Here is a 19,793-nt window from a genome sequence, read left to right on the forward strand (position 1 = left end):
AGATAGATAGATATGAGAGATAGATAGACAGATATGAGATAGATAAATAGATAGATAGATAGATAGATAGATAGATAGATAGATAGATAGATAGATAGATAGATAGATAGATAGATAGATAGATAGATAGATAGATAGATAGATAGATAGATAGATATGAGAGATAGATAGACAGATATGAGATAGATAAATAAATAGATAGATAGATAGCTCTTCATACACACATATGAGTACAATATGAAGGCAGTTCCCTGTCTGCACTGGGTATATGTAGAAGATAATGATGTCCCTACGCCCCTCCATCACAGGAGATCCCAGCTGTGTGTTGCTGAGACTGCTGACAGGCAGGCAGGACGGATCCTGGCAGTCGGCAGCTCCTCTCCTTCCTCCACGTGCAGTGCTGCTTCCTCGGCTGTCATAGTGCTGTGTGCGCCTCATCTGAGGGGGAAGGAGCAGCACAGACACTGCCTGCATCCGCAGCTCTCCACACTGACACCCCAGAGAATGGCGACCAAAAGCTAGAGGTGCAGGCAGTACATCCATGCAGATGACTACCAAGCCAGTGCTATAATAGGTAGGTTATTTCCCCACTCCCCCTCCCCGTGTTGTGGTATTGCTCATCTCCTATGTGCCCATCTTCTGCTGCCCATCCCCTAGTGTGTTGTGGGTAGTGTTACATGCTGGTGGTATATGGCGGGGCGACCAGGCTGCGGGCCTTGTGCACGTCTGTGTGTCTTTGTGGTGCTTTCCATACTACAGTACGTTGTGCCTCAGTCCATCTATGATACATCACTATAGACGTCATGTGTTCGGGAGATTTTGCGTTTTGTGCTGGAGCCATCTCTCTGGTTTAGATAATATGTGTGAGCGCAGCTTACAGGTGAAGGAAAACAGCGCTGCGGTCCCCTCCCCCCAATCACAGGGGTTGTCATAGCGACGGAGCGGCCAGCCGCAGCATCCTAGTTATCAATGGGGAGGAGGGGGCGGGGAGTCCAAGGTTCAGCTGCGCCAGGCGAGACGTGCAGTCCACATACTGTCCACACGTACCGGGCTGGTCATGTGACCTGCTAGGACTGTACCACTGCAAACTGTACCATTATACTATTACTAGTATTTTTTCGTGCACCCCCTCATATTCTGCGTGGTTGAGTGAGTACTGTTCTCATGTTCTCCGTAGTGTACGGTATAAAAATCCATATAAGTATAGTTGTGCCCTGATGACCGCAACAGTGCCCCAATAAGTCTAAGTTCACACATAGCAGAATTGCTGAAGATTTTCTGTATGGATTTGCAGACGGAAATCCACAGCATGTTACAGTACAGAAAAGTGAATGATATTTAAAAAATCTCATCCACACGCTGCGGAAAATTTCCGTAAATTGATCTGTGTGCAGATTTTTTAATCCACCGCATGTCAATTTATGCTGCGAAACAGTTGCACATTTGTTGCAGATTTTCCCCATTGAGTTCAATGAGGAAGTGAAAATTCACAACAAATAGCAAATGTTTTTTGCTGCAGAATAGCAAAATTTCCGCAGCAAAAATGACAACTTGAAATATAGAAAAACCCTTTTTTCTCTTTAACCCTTTGGCGTGGAATCACGTACACGCATGGCATAGAAAGGCAACGATTCGCACATTCCGCCGTGCAGGTGCGTGATTGTGATGATGCGGGCACAGACGCTGTGAATGACAGCCGGGCTCCCGCTGCAACGGCTAGGATTGAAGAAACCCCAATCCCTGCTGTGTAACCCCTTGAATGCTGCGGTCAATAGTGACTACGGCATTTAAGTGGTTTGACAGATGGAGGGAGGTCCCTCTGTCACCAATCGGCGGCCCACGATCAACGACGGGTTGCCATCGCATCCGGTGGTCTAACAAAGGCATCCGGAGGCCTAACAAAGGCCCCCAGGCCTGCCCTGCGCTATATGTCTGTTAGGGCGGATTCACATGAGCGTGTGCGTTTTGCGCGCGGAAAAAACTTCAATGGGTGCGTGATGCGCGAACAACGCACAAATAACGGACATGTCATGAGTTTTACGTAGCGGACACACGCTGCGTGAACTCACGGACAGTCTGCACGGCCCCATAGACTAACATAGGTCCATGTGAGGCGCGTGAAAAGCACGCGCGTTACACGGACGTATATCACGTTTGTCTGAATAAGCCCAAAGGCTGTGCCAGAGACATGGCCTACTAGACAGCCTGTCAGTTTTAGGCCCAGTTCACAATGAGTTTTGTTACTCAGAAACCGCGTCGGAATCAGCGGCAAAAAACGTTCGAAACTGCCTCCCATTTATTTCAATGCGAGGTGGATTTTTCTGAGGCAGTTTTTATTCGGTCGCGGTAAAAAAAAAAAGCGTCAAGCCAATATCCCAAAATGATACCAAGAAACAAGCCCACATATGGCTACATTGACTGACAAAATAAAACGTTACGGCTCTTGAAAGCGGCGATTCAAAAACAAAAGATTTTTGTTTAAAGGTGTTTTAATTGTGCAAAAGTAGTAAAACCTAAAAAACTATAAATTTTTGGTATCGCCGTAATCATACTGATCCATAGATTAACATGTTAGTTACACCACATAGTGAACGGCATCAATTTGAATCACGAAAAGCAATGCTGGAATTGCTGTTTTTTTTCAATTCCTTCCCTAAATTTTTTTATAAAACTTAAGCAATATAATATATACACCCAAAAATTGTGCAATCGAAACATAACTCGTCCCGCAAAAAACAAGCCCTGATATGGCTATGTCGACAGAAAAATAAAAAAGTTATGACTTGGAAGGCGGGGAGGAAAAAATGAGAAAGAATGCTTGGTCATTAACAGGTTCCCGACCGCTGGCCGTAAATATACGGCCAGCGGTCAGGGTCTCTAAAGTCCGCCGTATAGACTATTTACGGCGGCACTTCAGAGACTGTGCACGCGCGATCGCGTGCACACAGCTCTGTGCCCACGCTGTTACCAACAGCTCTGGGCACTGGGCAGAGTATCAGGGACCAATCTGATGGTCCCTGAACATGTGGTCGCTGTGAAAACCTATCACAGCGACCACATTTGTTTTATTTTGACTTTTCTGGCAGTAAATCTCCTGCCTCTTTTCTTCTCCTCAAACATTGTTTCAGTTTGAGGAGAAGAGGAGACTCGGGAGAATTGCTGCTAGAAAATTACAGTTACACAAAAAATACAGTTACACTCTAAAACATTCTCTGTATAGATAGATTTCTATCTATCTATACAATCTATCTATCCATCTATCTTTTTTTCTATATATCTACCTTTCTATCTTTTATTCTATTAGAATAGGCAGGTAGGGAGTATATAATTATATATATATCCACATATATATAATATATATAGCAATAGCGGTTTATTTTTTTGTTAGCGGTAGTGTAGATATATATAGCAGTTAGTTTGTGTGTTTTATAAAAAAAAAAAAAAAAAAAAAACAATTTGTTTAGTTAGTGTTAGTGTTAGTTACGTTATGGCGAGGAAGTTGTTTAGCGCCGAGGAGGCATACGCCATGCTGTGGTCTGAGTCGGAGACCGCATCAGAGATGGCGTCCGAGATGGAACCTGTTTTAGGTAGTGACGATGACAGCGTCACTTCAGGTTCATCTTCAGGGGACGTTGTCCCTGATGCAGTTGAAACTGCAGAACATGAAAGCGCAGGGCCAAGTAGCGCTGTAGCACGGGACAGCCTGGTCCCTTCAGTCCAGGCTCTTGTATGGGCACCTGCCCCATCTTTTGGGCCTAGAATCCACGGATTTACGGCCACTCCTGGCATAACCGTGGACAATACAAATTTTGTCCAAATGGATTACTTCCATTTATTTATAACGGACGACATCCTAAATCAGATTGTCCACGAAACAAATTTATATGCCACTCAATATATAAGGCAGAAACCTTCATCCACCCATGCCAGAGATTGGACGCCCACCAATTTGCTGGAATTAAAATTTTTTTTGGGGCTCACCCTAAATATGGGTATTGTCAAAAAGCCCTCCATTAGGTCTTACTGGTCAACAAGACCCGCCCAAGCCACCCCAGTATATTCTGCAGTAATGCCCAGGTCTCGTTATGAGACAATAATGAGGTTCCTCCACTTCAATGACAACGCACAGGCCCCCCCAAGTACCGATGCAAACCGGGATCGGTTGTTCAAAATAAGACCGCTAATAAATTCCCTGAATAATTTATTTCTGCAACACTACACCCCTGAGCAGAATGTAAGTGTGGACGAATCCCTCCTCAACTTTCATGGCAGACTTAGCTTTCGCCAATATCTACCTTCAAAAAGGGCAAGATATGGCGTTAAGCTCTACAAATTGTGTGAAAGCGGGTCAGGATATACCACCGCCTTCAGGATTTATGAAGGGCGGGACCGCACAATAAATGTTCCTGGATGCCCCCCTGATCTTTCCACCAGCAGTAAGATCGTGTGGGAGATCATGCAGCCTCTGCTTCACAAGGGGTACCACCTGTACTGTGATAATTTTTATTCCAGTGTGCCCCTGTTTAGGCATTTGCATGCTGCAAGGACTGGGGCATGTGGTACCATGCGCAAAAACAGAATTGGTTTTCCACAGCAATTAGTGGGGAAGCGCATGGTAAAGGGGGACTCCTGTGCTTATGCATCTGAAGAATTGCTGGCGGTCAAGTTCAGGGATCGCAAAGATGTGTATGTGCTAAGCACGATTCATACCGCAGGAACAGTGGCAGTGAGGGAAAGAGGGGCAACATCGGACAAGCACAAACCAGTGAGCGTGTCCGAATATAACAAGTACATGGGGGGGGGGTGGATTTAAGCGACCAGGTTTTACAGCCTTATTTAGTAAAACGCAAAACTAAAACCTGGTACAAAAAAGTGGCCATTTATTTGTTACAGGTGGCCATCCACAACTCATTTGTGCTCTACAAAAAAAACAGAGGCAGAGACACATACCTGGATTTCCAGGAAAAAATTATTGAAGGCCTCATTTTTGATGTTCAGGACACCCGAGAATGCCCCCAGTCTGAGGATGTCACGCGACTGACTGAAAGACACTTCATCAGTCGGATTCCCCCAACACCAACCAGAAGCAACCCCCAGAAAAAGTGCCGCGTCTGCAGAAAAGACGGGCACCGCAAAGATTCCCGATATTTCTGTCCCTCATGTCCCTCGCAACCAGGCCTGTGCATTGAGCCATGTTTTAAAAAATACCACACTGTTCTGAATTATTAGATTTTAGTTAATTCGTTGAAAATATATTTGCCCTACATTACGTTTTTATTTTTCCCCTGATTTTACTCCAAGGGTGAGGGAGGGAATGGGTGGGTGGGGGGTGGATGTTATGTTTGCATATTCTCTAAAGTTCATCTGCTGGAGAGCTCCATTTGCATAAACCTGCAATTTCTTATTTTAGAAAACCCCAAAAAATAAATTCCCATTATACCCCTAGATGAATATTTTGGGATTTCTGCTTCAAGAGCAGATATTTTGGAAGTGTTCTAGAAACTCTGTTGAGTTTTGTAAAACCAGCTTTGAAAAAAAAGCGATTTGTGAAATAAGCTTCTTCTATCGTCCGCCCTCCTACTTCTCTATGTGATAAATAAGACACACATATTTGGTATCCCCATGCTCAGGAGAAGTGGAAGAATGTGAAAGGAGATGAATTTTGGCCGTGGTCTATGCCGTGTGTGAAAAATACTGGTATAAACTGACGCATTTGCTAAAAAATTGCTAATTTTATTTTGATCCATCTTATTCAAGAAACTTTCAGAAGAAAACTGGACTGTCTAAAAATATGATAAACCCCTTGAAGAAAACCTTGTGGGGTCTACTTGCGTGAATGAAGTAATTTATGGGGTGATTCTAATCTTTCAGCAGCATTAGGCCCCCCAGAAAACAGTATGCGGCTATAAAATCAAGTGCAGAATTCCTGGACCGAAAAGGCCAAAAAGCCTCCTTTTATGCCAAGCCCTGGCACATGCCTGTGAATAAAGCACACATATTTGGTATCCCCATGCACAGGAGAAGTGGAAGAATGTGAAATGCGATGAATTTTGTCCGTAGTCCATTTTGTGTGTGAAAAAGCTAGCATAAACTGACGCATTTGTTAAAAAAAAAGGTAATTTTATTTTGTTCCATCTTATTCAAGAAACTTTCAGAAGAAAACTGGACTGTCTAAAAATATGATAAACCCCTTGAAGGAAACCTTGTGGGGTCTACTTGTGTGAATGAAGTCATTTATGGGGTGATTCTAATGTTTCAGCAGCATTACGCCCACCAGAAAACAGTACGCTGCTATAAAATCAAATGCAAAATTCCTGGACCGAAAAGCCTCCTTTTATGCCAAGCCCTGGCACATGCCCGCACAGTGAATAAGGCACACATATTTGGTATCCCCATGCACGGGAGAAGTGGAAGAATGTGAAAGGAGATGAATTTTGTCCGTGGTCTATACCGTGTGTGAAAAATACTAGCCTAAACTGACGCATTTGCTAAAAAATAGCTGATTTTTTTTTGTTCCATCTTATTCAAGAAACTTTCAGAAGAAAACTGGACTTGCTAAAAATATGATAAACCCCTTGAAGGAAACCTTGTGGGGTCTACTTGTGTGAATGAAGTAATTTATGGGGTAATTCTAATGTTTCAGCAGCATTAGGCCCCCCAGAAAACAGTATGCTGCTATAAAATCAAATTCAAAATTCCTGGACCGAAAAGGCCGAAAAGCCTCCTTTTATGCCAAGCCCTGGCACATGCCCGCACAGTGAATAAGGCACACATATTTGGTATCCCCATGCACGGGAGAAGTGAAAGAATGTGAAAGGAGATGAATTTTGTCCGTGGTCTATGCCGTATGTGAAAAATACTAGCCTAAACTGACGCATTTGCTAAAAAATAGCTGATTTTTTTTTGTTCCATCTTATTCAAGAAACTTTCAGAAGAAAACTGGACTTGCTAAAAATATGATAAACCCCTTGAAGGAAACCTTGTGGGGTCTACTTGTGTGAATGAAGTAATTTATGGGGTAATTCTAATGTTTCAGCAGCATTACGCCCCCCAGAAAACAGTATGCTGCTATAAAATCAAATTCAAAATTCCTGGACCGAAAAGGCAGAAAAGCCTCCTTTTATGCCAAGCCCTGGCACATGCCCGCACAGTGAATAAGGCACACATATTTGGTATCCCCATGCACGGGAGAAGTGGAAGAATGTGAAAGGAGATGAATTTTGTCCGTGGTCTATACCGTGTGTGAAAAATACTAGCCTAAACTGACGCATTTGCTAAAAAATAGCTGATTTTTTTTTGTTCCATCTTATTCAAGAAACTTTCAGAAGAAAACTGGACTTGCTAAAAATATGATAAACCCCTTGAAGGAAACCTTGTGGGGTCTACTTGTGTGAATGAAGTCATTTATGGGGTGATTCTAATGTTTCAGCAGCATTACACCCCCCAGAAAACAGTATGCGGCTATAAAATCAAATGCAAAATTCCTGGACCGAAAAGGCCGAAAATCCTCCTTTTATGCCAAGCCCTGGCACATGCCCGCACAGTGAATAAGGCACACATATTTGGTATCCCCATGCACGGGAGAAGTGGAAGAATGTGAAAGGAGATTAATTTTGTCCGTGGTCCATACCTTGTGTGAAAAATGCTAGCATAAACTGGCGCAATTGCTAAATTCTTGCATTTTTTTCCAATTTTGCCCACTTTAGAGAAAAAAATAAAAATGATATATACTGACAAATGCCACTAAAACAAAGCCCTATCTGTCTTTTAAAAAGAGTGTAAAATTCAAAGATGAACTTTATTCACCTGCTGAGTTATAGTCTTCTAAAGAAGCGCATAGCAAAATTGTGAAATTTGCTCTGGTCATTTAGCTGTAAAACAGCCTAGTCCTTAACCGGTTAAGGCCAAAATAGGCCTGGTCCTTAAGGGGTTAAAATAATAGCAACACATACCTGACCCCCCTGACCTACAGAAGTTGGAGGAGCTACGGGAGTTTGCCCGCTTGTGTCAGAGGGCTCCTTCTGTCCTGCATGGATTGAAGCTCCATCTCTTCACAGAATGGCTGTAGAGGTGAGCCCAGTGGAGTCACTGACTAAGGCTGCAGTATCAGTAGCTGACTGTAGAACAGTCGAGGAAAAATTCTCCTTGGCTGTTCCACTACCAGTTGCTGATGCTGCAGTCAGTTTACGTTTTTTCTTTTTCCGGAGAACTCTTTTAACTTCACTTGTACTATTGATTTATGGAAAGTTAGTTGAAACGACAGTTACTCTCTGGTGACTCACTGGTGATGTCTTCTCTGATTAAAGTCTTTAATTTTTTTTTTCTAAATCCGCCCCACACCACCATGGCAACTTCTGTCGAGTTTGCTGCCAAAACAGCTTTGGCCCCTCACTTCTGCAGCCATCCCCAACCTCTATAGCAACAAAACCCCCTATCCTTTAACCCCTTCCCGACATCCGCCGTATATATACGACGACTCAGTCGGGAGGTGCTTCCCGCAAAGCGCCGTATAGGTACGGCGCAGTGATGGTGCGGGCTCAGAAGCAGAGCCGGCACCATCACCTGGCACCCTCCTGTAACTGCCAGGACCGGAGCTATTCTCAATAGAGCGCAGCAACCCAGTGACGCAATCGCTGGGTTGCTGTGGCAATCGGACGCCAGAAAATGGCGTCCGAGTCTGCCTTGTACGGGAGCCGATAAGGACCCGCCTGCATCGTGTCCTCATAGGCTTGCTGTCAGTGAATAACCGACAGTGCTAATACACTGCACTACGTATCTAGTGCAGTATATCAGAGTAGCGATCGGGGCATCAGGCCCTCAAGTCCCCTAGTGGGACAAGTAAAAAAAACGTAATAAAAATGTGGTAAAACAATAAAAACACACACTTTTCAAATAAAAATAAAGCTAAACTGACTTTTTTCCCAATAGTAAGTCTTTTATTATGGGAAAAACCGTAAAAATTAAAAAAAACTATACATAATTGGTATCGCCGCGTCCATAACGACCCAAACTACAAAACTATTATGTAATTTATCCCGCACGTTGAACGCCGTAAAAAAAAAACATGAAAAACAACGCCAGAATCTTTATTTTTAGGTCACATCTCCTTCCAAAAAATGCTATAAAAAGTGATCAAAAAGTCACATTTACTCCAAAATAGTACTAATAAAAACGACAATCCGTCCCGCAAAAAATAATCCCTGACACCGCTTTGTGCACCCAAAAATAAAAAAGTTATGGGTCTTAGAATATGGCGACACAGAAAACAAATGATTTTATAAAAAAAGTGATTTTATTGTGCAAAAGCTGCAATACATAAAAAAAAAACTATATAAATTCGGTATCGCCGTAATCGCATCGACCCGCAGAATAAAGCTAAGATGTAATTTAGGGCGCACTGTGGATGCCGAAAAAACCCCCAATAAAAAACTATTCCAGAATTGCTTGTTTTTGGTAATTTCCTTTACCAAAAAATGAAATAAAAAGTGATCAAAAAGTCGTATGTGTTCCAAAATGGTACCAATAAAATCTACAGCCCGTCTCGCAAAAAACAAGCCCGCTCACCGTTCAATCAACTGAAAAATAAAAAAGTTATGGCAGTAATGCGGTGATGAAAAACATCTCAATGCGCAGGCCGGAGGGGAACATTCCTTCAGTTTCAGGGTCCTAGTATTTAGGAACTAGGAAAGGGAATGGACATGGCACATCCGCTGGATGTGCCCAAACAGCAATTTATGGCTGCAAGTAAGGCATTACCATACCCGGGAGAACCCGCTTAACAATTTATGGCCACAAGTAAGGCATTACCATGCCCGGGAGAACCCGCTTTACAATTTATAGGGTAAGATTTTCTAGGTGCACAACATATTGTGCGGTGATTAGGCATATCAGTGGAGAAATTGCAATTTTCACTTTGCACCATCCACGGCGTATTCATTTCTGAAAAAAACCTGTGAAGTCTAAATTCTCACTACACCCCTTGATACATGCCTTTAGGGGTGTAGTTTCTAAAACGGGGTCACTTTTGTTTGGTACATCAGTGGTTTTGCAAATGCAACATGGCGTCCACAAAATCTACGATAAAGATAAATACTGCTCCTTTTCTTCTGAATGCTCCCATATATGTAAACAGCTGATTATAACCACATATGGGGTGTTAACGTACTCGGGAGAAATTTCTTTACAAATGTTGGGGTGCTTTTTCTTCTCTAATCCTTGTAAAAATGAAAAATGTTGATCTAAAACTACATCTTGTTGGAAAAAATAAATTATTTTTCATTTTCATGGCTTAATTCTAATTAATTCAGCAAAAAAGCTTTGGGATCAAAATTTTCACTATACCCCTAGATGATTCCTCAGGGGATGCAGTTTCCCAAATGGAGTCACTTTTGGGGTGTTTCTACTGTACTAGTACTACATGGGCTCAGCAAATGTGACATGGCGCCCAGAAACCATTCCAAAATCCAAATGGTGCTAGTTCCATTCTGAGCCCTACCGTGTGTCCAAACAGATGTTTGTGACCACATGTGGGGTACTGTTTTACTCGGGAGAAGTTGCTTTACAAATGTTACGGTGCTTTTTCTCCTTCAGTCCTTGTGGAAATGAAAAGAAAATACCTAAACCTACATTTTCTTTTAAAAAATGTAGATTTTCATTTTTACGGCCTACTTCCAATAAGTTCTGTAAAACACCTGTGGGGTCAAACTGCTCACTGTACCCCTAGATAATTTCCTCATGGGGTGTAGTTGCCAAAATGGGGTCACTTGTTGGGGGTTTCCACTGTTTTGTCCCCTCAGGGGCTTTGCAAATGCGACATGGCCTCCGCAAACCATTCCTGCTAAATTTGAGCTCCAAGAGCCAAATGGCGCACTTTCCCTTCTAAGCCCTGCCGTGTCTCCAAACAACCGTTTATTACCACATGTGGGGTATTGTTTTACTCGGGAGAAATTGCTCTACAAATGTTGTGGTGCTTTTTCTACTTTAGTTCTTTTGGAAATGAAAAAAAAATAGCTAAGCCTACATTTTATTTGAAAAAATGTAGATTTTCATTTTCATGGCGTAGTTCCAAAACTTTTTGCAAAAAAACTGGCGGGTCAAAATGCTTGCTACACCCCTAAATAAATTCCTTGAGGGGTGTAGTTTCCCAAATGGGGTCACTTTTGGGGGGTTTCCACGGTTTTAGTTCCACAAGACCTCTTCAAAGCTGACATGCTGCCTAAAATATATTCTAATAAAAAGGAGGCCCAAAATCCACTAGGTGCTCCTTTGCTTCGGAGGCTGGTGCTTCAGTCCAGTTGCACACTAGAGCCACATGTGGGATATTTCCCAAAACTGCAGAACCTGGGCAATAAATATTGAGTTGCATTTCTTGGGTAAAACCTTCTGTGGTACAAAAAAAATGGATTCAAAATGAATTTCTGGAAAAAAATAATGAACTTTGTAAATGTCACCTCTACTTTGCCTTAATTCCTGCGCAATGTCTAAAGGGTTAAGAAACTTTCAAAATGCTGTTTTGAATACTTTGAGGGGTGCAGTTTTTAAAATGGGGTGACTTATTGGGGGTTTCTAATATCTAAGGACCTCAAAGCCACTTCACAACTGAACTGGCCCCTGTAAAAATAGCATTTTGAAATTTTCTTGAAAATGTGAGAAATTACTGCTAAAGTTCTAAGCCTTGTAACGTCCTAGAAAAATAAAATGACGTTCAAAAACGATGCCAATCCAAAGTAGACATATGGGGGATGTTAGTTAGCAACATTTTTGTGTGTTATAACTGCCTGTCTTACAAGCAGATACATTTAAATTGAGAAAAATGCTAATTTTTGCAATTTTTCGCTAAATTTTGGTGTTTTTCACAATTAAATACTGAATGTATCGGGCAAATTTTGCCAGTAACATAAAGTCCAATGTGTCACGAGAAAACAGTCTCAGAATCGCTTGGATAAGTAAAAGCATTGCGGAGTTATTACCACATAAAGTGAAACATGTCAGATTTGAAAAATGAGGCTCTGTCAGGAAGGTCAAAAGTGCCCAAAGAGGGAAGGGGTTAACACCTTACCCCTGCTTGCATTCTGGGCCCTAATGGCCAAGCAATTTTTTTAATTTTTCCATTGTCACATTCGAAGAGCTATAACTTTTTTATTTTTGCGTCGACATAGTTGTATAAGGTCTTGTTTTTTGCGGGACGACTTGTAGTTTTTATTGGTACCATTTGAGAGTAGATGCGACTTTTTGATCACTTTTTATCAAATTTTTTCAGGATTAAGTCAGGATTAACAGAAAACAGCAATTCTTCCATAGTTTTTTTATTTTATTTTTTTACGGCGTTCACAGTGCGGGTTAAATAATGTAATAGATTTATAGTCGGGGTCGTTACGGACGTGGCGATACCAAATATGTGTAACTTTTTTGCTTTATTGTGTTTTTGTAATAGTAAAGCAGTTTGTAATGGGAAAAAGTGGGTTTTTAATTATTTTTTTTTTATTAACTTTATTCAACTTTTTTTTACTTTTATACTAGTCCCACTAGGGGACTTCACTATGCGATCCTCCGATCGCTATTATAATACACTGCAATATTTTTGTATTGCAGTGTATTACTGCCTGTCCGTTTAAAACGGACAGGCATCTGCTAGGTCATGCCTCTGGCATGACCTAGCAGGCATTCACCACAGGCAGACCTGGGGGCCTTTATTAGGCCCCCGGCTGCCATCGGAGACACAGACACTCGGTGATTTCATCGCCGGGTGTCAGTGGGATGAGAGGGAGCTCCCTCCCTCTCTCCAAAACCACTCAGATGCGGTGCACGCTATTGTGCACCGCATCTGAGGGGTTAAACGGGGGAGATCGATACTAATATCGATCTCACCCGGTCGAGCAGGGATGCCCCCAGCCCTCAGCGGCCTCTGTCAGCTGATAGCAGGGAGATTTCACGGCTCCCTGCTCTTTTTTAAGTCATTCTAATGCAGCCCCGTGGAATAGCGGCGCTGTAGAATAAAGCCCATTAATGACCGCCGTGAAAAGGCTTATCGGCGGTCATTAAGGGGTTAAAGAGGTTTCCACAGGATATCCCATACATGTCTGATAGATGCTGGTCCCATCTCTGACCCCAGTACTATCTTTTCTTGCTCTCACTGTTCTCCGGCCACAAATTGACAAGGTGGTCGGGAGTACAGAAACAGCCGAGCTCGCTGAGCTGTGCTGTTTCCGTAACTGCCATTGAAGTATATGAGCGTTATGGAAACCGCATAGCACAGTGAGCTACGCTCTTTCCATAGCTAAGTTCCGTGAGTTCTGTTTATTTTGACTAGTGTGTGGTAAATAGCATTATGTGCTACTTACTAATACATAGTTATTAGAAGATCAGCACCACTGTCTTTATCTGTGAAGCGCCACCCCCTTACTAGTACAGCCGTCTTCGCAAACTGTACAGCGCTCATGTTCTGAACATGGGAGTTGATGAAGGGGAATGGACCAGGAGCGCACTCCACTGAATACCAGTGCGCACGCCAAGTTAATCTAGCGTATGCACGGTGTTGTGTGCCAAATCCGAAACCCTTGGGAAGATTCAGACCAAATCTAATTCACGTACAAACTATTTGCTATTCCAAACCAAAAGAAAACTGCAAGTTTTGGATTGCACAAACTTATACTGTTAAAAAGGTATTCTGGTTTTATCATATGCAGGTTATTCTTTGAATAATGAAAATATACAATTTTACAAGATACTTTATCAATTTCTCAGTTTTGCTTGATGTCCAGGGGGATAAATCTGTCTTGGTCATGTGATGGACACACAGGTGCAGGACTAATTACATCTACAGTACAGTTATCAGAGCGTTTTACTGAGCCAGCACCTGTGTGTCCATCACATGATCAGGACAGATTTTTAGCCCCTAGAAATAATCAATAAAGGTTCCTACGGAATGAGAGCAAGCATAGATCTTGAAACAGTGAGGAATTGATACAGAAAGTATATTGGAAAATTGTAGTACTTTTCATTACACAAAAAAAACCCTGTGTATTTGCTAAAACCAGACAACCCATTTAAACGAATAATAACTGAATACATCCGCAATACACAAGCTTTCAGACTCCATTGCTACTCCCTCAGGTCCAGAGTTGCCTATTCAATAGTAATTACCACACACTTATAAGAGTTTAATAAGATAAGTGACCCCATAAATTCAAGGTTTCTCCATCTAGGTTATTGTTATAGTGAGAATAAAGGGGGTTTTACACTGGGCAATTATCGTGCAGACAAGCAAAACTCGTTGCCGATAATTGCGCTGTGTAAACAGGGCAGTGATCAGCATATGAACGAGCAAACGCTCGATCATCTGCTGATCGTATCATTTTAAAAAAGTTAAATATTATTGTTGTCGGCAGCACATCTCCCTGATGTGCTGCCGACATGATAATAATGTATGAGGACGAGCAATCGGAGTAAAGACTGCTCGTCCCCATCCATACCCCATGTGACAGGAGCAAACGAGCGTCGATCAACAATGTGTCGTTGATCGGCGCTCACTGCATCGGCCAAGTGTCGGCCGGTGTAAAAGGCCCGAATAGAACAAATATGTACAAACATTATCTTGTGTAAATCAACGGACTCACAATAACCATTCTTATTTACAGACTAGTGATATGGTTACATGCCTTGTCTGTCGTCCCAGCATATAATGGCAAAAACATGAGATTACAATGTGGTAATTATGCTATGATCACATTTGAGTTGTGGCTTATGTTTATGGCGGAAACTACGACTTAGTGCGGATTGAGTTATAATGGGTTTCGTTGTGTCCATGTGAAGCAGGGCCTTTCCTTTCTATCAAATCTGTCAGAATCTATGTGAACCACAGAATTTAAATTGTTAGAAAGTGGGGGGCGAACCCCTCTAACAGCTCATCGCCCCCCACCGCGATGCGATCGTGGGGTGCCGATGGTTGTACTGGCAGCCTGGGGGCCTAATGAAGACCCTCAGGTCTGCCATCTTTGTGCTCCTATTAAGCCCTGCCTCCAGCAGGGCTCAATAGAAGCCTGTCCGAGAGACAATATACTGCATTACATTATGTTTCACTGGTTCAGGTCCCCTACAGCCCACTAATAAAAAAAGTAAAACTCAGTTAAATAACTTTTGTTTTTTCTGTACAAAAAAAATAAATATTAAAAGTTCAAAAAACACCCCTTTTCCATTTCCCCCCCTGTATCATTGTAAAAAAATAAATAAACCGAATTGATATTGCCACGTCCGTAGAAGTCTGAACTATTACAATATATCTTATTTAACCCGAACGGTGTAAAAAAAATAAAAAAAAAGGGAAAACACCAGAATCTTTGTTTATTTTGTCCCCTGATCTCCCACTAAATTTTTTTTTTATATAGAGTGATCAAAACCTTGCACGTACCCCAAAATGGTACCATTAAAACCTACAGCTTATCCCTCAAAAATATGCCCTCATACCGCTTAATCAACGGAAAACGAAAAAAGGTTATGGCTCTCAGAATTTGGCAACACAAAATAAATTTTATTTTTCACAGTTAGTTTTTTACTTGTAAAAGTAGTAAAATATGGAAAAAACTATACAAATTTGGTATCGCCGTAATCGTATTGACCCGCAGAATAAATTTAACATGTTTTTTTAATTGCACAGTGAATTCTGTAAAAACAAAACACAAAAAACAATGGAGGAATCAGTTTTTTTAATTTTCTACCCCACAAATATGTTTATTCCTGTTTCCTAGTACATTATATCGTACAATAAATTGGGGCATGAAAAACTACAGCTCGTCCTGCAAAAATCAAGCCCTCATATGACTATATTGACAGAAAAATAAAAAAGTTATGGCTTTTGGAATGTGGGGAGAAAAAAATGAAATTGAAAATGTCAAAAATGGCTGCGGCGGGAAGGAGTTAAAATTAAGCGTTTTTGCCCTCCCAGTTTGTGTTTGTTTTTTACAGTATAAGGATAGATTCACACGAGCGTTTCCGTTTTTCGTCTGCAAAAAACGGACGCGTTTTTCATGCGTTGCCGTTCCGTATGCCATCAGTGTTTGTTCTGTGTGGCATCAGTTGTTGATGTCAGTCTTGGTGCACATTTCTTTATTTTTATTTTTTTATATCTGCATTTCAAGGATGTATGTCGGTGTGCTGTCCGTGATTTTCACGCACCCATTGAAGTGATCCGCAAAAAACGCACAAAAATATGACATGCATTGCGTTTCATGCAACGGAAACACGCTGCGTGAAAAACACTGCATATCTGAATGGCCCCATTGAATTGCATAGGTCCATGTGACCGCCGTTGTTTTAACGGCCGTCACACGGGCGTACTCAACGTTCGTGGGAATAAGGCCTTAGTAAAATATAACTATATTGTGATCACTGTTACCGAGGTTTTTACGAACATTGACATTCCCAACAAGCTCTGCATTATTAGAAATGTCCAGATCTAACAGAGCTTCACCTCTAGTCGGGTCTTCCACAAACTGCCCCATAAAATTTTCCTGCAACAGGTTGAGGAAATGTCTCCCCTTTGCAGTTGAAGCCGAACTATGACACCAATTAATATCCCGGAAATTAAAATCTCCCATTATCACTACAGTACCCGCCTGTGCAGCCCGCTCCATCTGTTTATATAGCTGACCTTCCATCTCCTCAGTTATATTGGGGGGGTCTATAGATTACACCAAAAAGTAATTTTTTCAGTGTTTACCTCCGTTTTGTAATTCCACCCACTAGGTTTCAACCTCCTCTACCCTGTAGATTTACAGCCCAGTCATGTGAAGAGTCCAGCCATGTTTCAGCAACACCAACTATATCTATATTTTCTTCCAGTACCAAGGCCTCCAGCTCCCCCATTTTGCTTGCTAGACTTCTGGCATTTGTGAACATACACTTTAATTTGCCTTTAAATTTTTCACATTCAGTATCATAAATTTAATTATTTGATATTATCTGGGCATTTTTATCTTCAATGTTGTTTTTACGGAATTCACTGTGCAATTAAAACAACATGTTAACTTTATTCTGTGGGTCAATACGATTACGGTGATACCAAATATATATAGTTTTTTTCTATATTTTACTACTTTTACAAGTAAAAACCTAAGTGTAAAAAAGAAAATTTATTTTGTGTCGCCAAATTCCGAGAGCCATAACTTTTTTAATTTTCCGTCGATTAACCCCTTGCGTACCTTCGACGTAATAGTACGTCGCTGGCCGCTTATTCCAGCGTACCTTCGACGTACTATTACGGCGCAGGAATAAACTGTCACTATGTGAAATCACATAGTGACAGAACAGCGGCGGCAGCTGTCATTGACAGCTAACCGTCTCTGCTACCGGCCTGGGGACCAATTAGCAGTCCCCAATGCCGGCGATTGCTGTGATTGGTCAGTCTCTGAAGACTGACCAATCACAGCCGTCTGTGACGTCGTCTGCAGGAGAAAGCTCCTGTCACTTTCTCTGATCTCCTCACTTCTGTGAGATACGTGAGGAGATCAGAGAAAGCGGTGTAAAAAAACAAAACACTATTTTTATTAACCCCTTCCCGAAAATGGGCGTATAGTAACGCCCTGAGGATGAAGCGGGCACAGGAGCTGTGCTCGCTCCATCTTCATCGGATGTCGGCTGCAATATACAGCCGACATCCCACTGCAACTACAGCGATCACTGTCCTCTCCGATCGCTGTAGTTTAACCCCTTAAATGCCGCTGTCAATAGCGACAGCGGCATTTAAGTGATTGATACAGAGGGAGGGGGCTCCCTCTGCACCCCATTGCCCCCCCCCGCGAAAAATCGCGGGGTTCTGATGGTTGCAATGGCAACCAGGAAGCCTAGCAACGGCTTCCTGGTTGCCAGGTACGGGAGCCTATTAGGTCCTGCCCAAGGCAGGACGTAATAGGCTCAACTGTCAGTTGTAAAGTGACAGTTACAATACACTGCACTACATCAGTACATACACAAGTAGTGCAGTGTATTGTACAGGGAATCAGAAGATCAGATCTTCCAGTCCCCTAGTATGTGTAAAATAAAAAGTTAAAAAAAAGTTTTAGATAAATAAATAAATACAAGTTTTACGTAATAAAAACAATAATCGCCTTGTTTCCCTGACCAAGCCCTTTATAATTAGAAAAAAAATGAAAAAAAAGACAAAAACTAGACATAATAGGTATCGCCGCGTTCGTATCGGCCTGACCTAAAAAAATATCATATTATTTATCCCGCACGGTGAACACCGTAAAAAAAATACCATAAAAAACAATGGCAGAATTTCCTTTTTGGTCACGTTGTTTCCAAAAAAATGGAATAAAAAGTGATCAAAAAGTCGCGCGTAGCCAAACATGGTACCAATAAAAACGACAGTGTGTCACGCAAAAAATTTATGTACTCCGCACAGATTACATATGCCCCCACATTATAAACTGAAACACCAGTAAAACACTAAACAAAACTACTACCAAGCAAAATCTGCGCTCCAAAAGCCAAATGGCGCTCCTTCTGGGCCTGGCAGTGTGCCCAAACAGCGGTTTATGACCACATATGGGGTATTACCGTACTCTGGAGAACCGCTTAACAATTTATGGGGCGTATGTCTCCGGTGGTACAAGCTGGGCCCAACGCATTGGGCACTGAAATAGCATATATGTGGAAAATGGCAATTTTATATCTGCAACATCCACTGTGCACTAATTTCTGCAAAACCTTTGGGGGTCAAAATGCTCACTACACTTCTAGATGAATTCCTTGAGGGGTGTAGTTTCCTAAATGGGGTCACTTCTCGGGAGTTTTCACTGTACTGGTACCTCAGCGCAATGCAACATGGCACCAAAAACCAATTTTGTAAAATCTCCACTCCAAAAACGAAATTGCACTTTTTCCGTTTAGACCCTTGCCGTATGTCCAAATAGCCGTTTACAACCACATATGGGGTATTTCCGTAATCAGGAGAAATTGTGTAACACATTTTGGGGTGTCTTTTCTCCTGTATTCCTTATGGAAATGAAAAATTCTGAGCTAAAGCTACAGGTTATTGGGAAAAAAAAATGTTTTCATTTTCACGGACCAATTCTAATAAAATCTATAAAACACCTGAGGGCTCAAAATGCTCACTACACCTCTAATTTAATTCTTTCAGGGGTATAGTCTCCAAATTGGGATCACATCTGGGGAATTTCTACTGTACTGGTACTTCAGGGACTCTGCAAATGCGACATGGCCCCCAGAAACCAATTCAGCAAAATCTGAGCTGCAAAATCCAAATGGTGCTCCGTCCCTTCTGAGCCCTGCCATGGGTCCAAACAGCAGTTTATTACCACATAATGGGGTATTTCCGTAATCAGGAGAAATTGCTTTACAAATGTTGAGGTGCTTTTTCTCCTTTATTCCTTATAAAAATTTGAAAATTCTGTGTTTTTTCCAAAAAAAAGTCTCTTTTCATCTTCACAGACTAATTCCAATAAATTCAGCAAAAAACCTGTGGGGTCAAAATGATAACTATACCACTAGAAAAATTCCTTGAGGGGTATAGTTTCCAAAATGGGGTCACTTTTGGGGGGATTCCACTGTTTAGGTCCCTCCAGGGCGTTGCAAACGTGACACGGCACTGAAAACCATTCCAGTAAAATCAGAGCTCCAAAATCCAAATGGCGCTCCTTCCCTTCTGAGCCCTGCTGTGGGTCCAAACAGCAGTTTATTACCACATATGGGGTATTTCCGTAATCGCGAGAAATTGCTTTACAAATGTTGGGGTGCTTTCTCTCCTTTATTTCTTGCAAAAATTAGAAATTTTT

The 19,793-nt window shown here is 41.8% G+C and overlaps 1 protein-coding gene across 3 annotated transcripts in view; it reads left to right on the forward strand.

Annotated features, from left to right (window-relative positions):
• The first annotated feature begins 305 nt into the window (after positions 1–305).
• The window catches only part of NALCN (sodium leak channel, non-selective), a 722,821-nt gene continuing 703,333 nt past the window's right edge, over positions 306–19,793 (forward strand). For all 3 annotated transcript variants that reach the window (XM_075852442.1, XM_075852444.1, XM_075852443.1), the window contains exon 1: positions 306–574. The gene's annotated coding sequence lies outside the window, so the exon portion shown is untranslated. The remainder of the gene's footprint in view (positions 575–19,793) is intronic.

This window comes from Rhinoderma darwinii, chromosome 2, assembly GCF_050947455.1.
Source record: "Rhinoderma darwinii isolate aRhiDar2 chromosome 2, aRhiDar2.hap1, whole genome shotgun sequence".
Lineage (NCBI taxonomy): Eukaryota > Metazoa > Chordata > Amphibia > Anura > Rhinodermatidae > Rhinoderma > Rhinoderma darwinii.